Here is a 4,576-nt window from a genome sequence, read left to right as displayed (position 1 = left end):
ACTACCTATATTTTAAAAAGCTAAAAATCAGAAAAAATCTTAAATCTCTATCAAGGACAAAATGGACAATAAAGGTGTGCAGAACTCGCAGAATAGAATGGAATAATTCTCAGCAAAAAGTTTATAATAATAAAAAGTAAATAAGTGGAAAATGACCCAAGTGCTTGGACCCCTGCCACCCATTTAGGAGATCTGAACGAAGCTCTGGAATCCTGGCTTCAGACCAGCCCAACCCCAGCCCTTGTGTCTGTTTGGGGAATGAACCAGTAGGGGAAGACCTCTCTCTGTGTCTTTCGCTCTCTCTCTGTGTAACTGCCTAAAGGTCTTTGCTCAAACCAGCACCCATATGGGATGTCAGCACCACAAGTGGCAGCTTTACCCTCTACACAACAGCTTCTTTTTTCTTTCACTCTTTCTCTCTTTCTTCTCCCTTCCTTCTTCCTTCCCCACTTCCCTTCCTCCTTCCATCCCCCCCCCCCCCAATGGCTGCTACCAATCTGAAGCCAGGATCCAGTGCTTCCTCTTTGTCTCCGACATGGGTGCAGGCACCCAAGCACCTGGGCCATCCTCCACTGCCTTCCTGGGCCACAGCAGAGAGCTGGACTGGAAGAGGAGCAGCCAGGACTAGAACCCAGCACCCATATGGGATGCCAGCGCCACAGGTGGAGGATTAGCCAAGTGAGCCACGGCGCCAGCCCTGATAACATACTCTCAATTTACTTTATAATCACAGGCTCAATGGTCCTTTAAACAAAGAGCTCTGTAAGGGAGATAGACCACTGTTCAGCAAGGGTATAGACAAAGGTTATAGAAAACAATCGAATCTCAAAATGTCCATTTAGTTCAATATACATTAATCTTTTGGACTGTCTATAATAGCTACAACCAATCAGAGAGAACATATGATATTTGTGTTTTTTGGGTCTTATTTCACTAAGCATTATGGTCTGCAGTTTCATCTATTTTGTTGCAAAAGACAGGATTTCATTCTTTTCTATTTTTGAGTAGTATTCCATCATGGGTTTGTACCACATGTTTTATCAGTTGATGGACATCTGGGTTGATCCCGTGTCTTGGCTAATGTGAGTTGAGCTGCTATTTTTTTCTTATAAAGTAAAAACAATAAGGTTTTTTGAACTATGACATGGTTCATATTTTACTTTTACAGGATTCGTTTGTTATTTTGAGGAAGGATTCATTCATGCATATGTGCATTTGCTATGCAAGCATTAGTTGAATACTGCAGAAATCAGTCCTACATATGGATAATTTTATGAGGTTTATCCCAGCAGTTTCCCTCCAGGCCAGTGGTGATGTTTAGGAAACCTGCTTTTAACAGTAACAGTGAAAAAATAAGTTCTAGAATGTATGTTTTGTGCAGCAGTTGATACGACTTAGGGTGCCCACATTTCATGTTGGATGGCCTAGTTTGATTCTCAGGTCCTCTACTTCTGATGCAACCTCCTGTTAATGTACACCTTGGGAGGCAGCAGATGATGGCTCAAAGGCTGGGTTTCCTGCTACCCATGTGGGAGAACTGGTCTGAGTTCCAGGCTCCTGGATTTGGTCTGACCCAATCTTAGCTGTTGCAGGCATTTGGAGAGTAAACCAGTAGATAAAATCTTGGCCTCCTTTCCCTCTCTCTCTCTCTCTCTCTCTCTCTAAAATAAATAAGTAAATAAATACATTTCAGGAAATAAGATGAGTTCAAGCGGCATTTCAAAAGATGAAGCTAGTAAATCAAAGCTGAGCATGAAGCTTCGTAACTGATAGATCACAAGAGTGGGTAGCTGAAATGGAATAAAAAGAGGCATTTAAAATGAGAACAAGGAACCCAATCTAGGTTAGGTTTTTGAGTAATCTGCATAGACTTTTAAATTGCCCAGAAAGAAAGCTGAAGAGAAAGACTAAGCTGAATGTAAAAGTCTTCAAATGAGTCTGGAAAGTGGCCAGGGAAGCAGCTTATGATAGTGACCAAAATAGAGTACCATTTGCACACACAAGTGTAATAATCATGTTTTATTTGCTGTTTTCAAAAAAGAGAGTGTGCAATGGACTGAAGAAAAGGAAAAAAAATCTGATTATTTTTCCCCAGGTTACCTCTCAGCTCTCAAATCCTGAATAACATGGGGAACAGGAGAAAAGCAGTTCTTATGTAAGAGGAGCAAGACTAAGAGTCCGTGTAGATGACCTGACCATCTAGTAAGACCAGATGAACGGTGTGTGTGAAAATCTGTGATTGCAGAGGTAGGGGAGTAACAGAGTAAGAAAGAAGAGTAGGAGCTCGAGGATTAGTTAGGGAACAGATAGTATTTAAATGAATGATTATCAGGAGAGGTGTGAAGAAAGGGACATATATTTTGAGAAGTGGCCTAATATAACCATTCCTGGTACCTCAAATGTGAGATTTCATTTAAATTTCTCCATTCATATCTGTTTTCCAACTATATCTTCTTGCAGACTTTTGTGCTTTTTTTCAAATGATACAAAGCTGCATCATTTTTTAAAAAAATATATGCATATTTAATTTTCTTTATTATTTTGAATTGGTTGCAATGTTATTGTAGAATTCATGAGAACATAGTGTAAGGCCATCACAAAACACATAAAACATGGGAGTTAAGGGAAAAGTTTATTGTCGGGTGGGGGAAGCCTGATGGGCTGGGTGGGGGGAGAGGGCAAGAGAGTAAGCAAGAGAGGGATCAGAACAGAGCATGTGTATGAAGCAGGCCCTGTTATGCCTCTGCTTGGGGGCAAGAAAGTAGGAGCAGAGAATCCTATTAGGGTGGGGGTGGAACTGACACCTGTGGCTGGGCCATGGGACTTAGGACCAAAGATTACTGTGCAAGGTGGTGACGGGGGCCAGAGCCTAAGACAGCATCCGAGGTGTAGATTGCACCACACATAAGACAGCATTCTTTAACTAACACATAGTACACTAAAGGTGCTTATTTATAATTCATACAATTTAGAAATGATTTTAGAGATAAGAAATTCTACTATGACTTAGAATCTGACATACTAACTTTTCCATTATAATATGAGAGTAAGCAATTAGAAAGGTCCAGTAAATTGACTGCATTTTCTGAAAATTTTATATTAAAATATATAATTTCCAAGATGGTTTTATATAATTCATTGAAACTGTAGTACAATATTTCAATTTTGTTTTCTTTTAATTTACCATCAATATTTCTTTATCATTTCCTCTTTTCACCCTCCTCCATCTTTTTTTGCTGTTTTCAGGTCTCTTTTGTGGAATAGTTACAACCACAAGTTGGATTTACAAAAGTCTCCTGATTTTAAAGGTCAACATGTAAATGAACTAATTAGGTCAATGCAAATCACGATAGCACTTTCTGTTACAAACCTCACACCTTTTAAATTCTTTCTGAATTAAATAATGAGCCATATTGTTAACAGAGCTAGCATAACATTAAAAAAAGATATTAAATACTTAAGCTTCCTAGATAAACAGAAAACTAATTTGCAGATATTTTACAATGATAAAATAATGCATAAAATTAGGAGTATAAGATTTACACAGTACAATATTTACAAAATGGAAATGTAACCTTAGCACTGAGAAGAACAGGAAATTATAAAATGGAATTGAAAGGAGTCAAGGAAATGGAACCAACTCTCCATTTATCTGAAAAGGACTTCTGTCTTTCAGGTTTCTGAAAATCTGTTTATTAAAACAACAAATGAATTGACAATAAACTAAACAACCCCAAACAAAGCAAACAATATTGTTTGAAGCATTGTAAAGATTTAAAATTTGTAAGATTTTATTTTACTAATGAATTAATGTACATATGTATAATCTGTATGTCTATGTCTATATAGGCATTGCTGAGCTACATTTAGTTCATAATCAGCTTTTGTAAAAACAATTCCAGCGCTTTTCATGGTAGTGTGGGTAATTGTTATATTCTGTCAAGAATCCCTAAATTACTTAGATTCTGAGGCAGTTTTCAAAGTGGATATTAGATTTAACTATCTGAAACTCAAGGGTAGATTAAAAGTAAATTTTGATATTTATTTGAAAAATAGATTTTTTTTCTTAGAAGGAGATTGGATTAAATAAAGTACTAATGATAATTTCTATTTCTGGTATTATATAGAAACTATTGAACAAATCCATTCTCGGCTTTATGTCAGAACTTGAAATAGGAAACACCTTTTCTGCTTTTTTGTTGCTTTGAGCATTTCAAATACACCAGATGACTGAGTTCTGATTTACTTTTTCAATACTTAAATTTTTTGTTTGATATGCAAATGAATTGATCCTTAAAAATGTAATAAAAGTGACAATTTACTCCATCACATCTACCAAGACATGAATTTTCTCTAGAAGTTTTCCTTCCTCTACAAAAGTATTTTTTAGAAAGAATATCAAATGTGAGGGTAACTTGTAATGTATTAATTCATGCAACAGCAGCTGCCTCTTTTGCTATTAGAGTGTGCTTATGTTCTCAGTTTGGGTGAGAGAGCTCATGTGAGCACACTTCTCTTGTAAAAAAGACAGCTGCTGCTGCATGTATTAATACATATCAAATGGCTCCAGAGTAAA

This window comes from Oryctolagus cuniculus, chromosome 6 (assembly GCF_051225735.1).
Source record: "Oryctolagus cuniculus isolate XC-2025 breed Fujian yellow rabbit chromosome 6, ASM5122573v1, whole genome shotgun sequence".
Taxonomy (NCBI): domain Eukaryota; kingdom Metazoa; phylum Chordata; class Mammalia; order Lagomorpha; family Leporidae; genus Oryctolagus; species Oryctolagus cuniculus.
Note: the sequence above shows the minus strand (reverse complement) of the source record.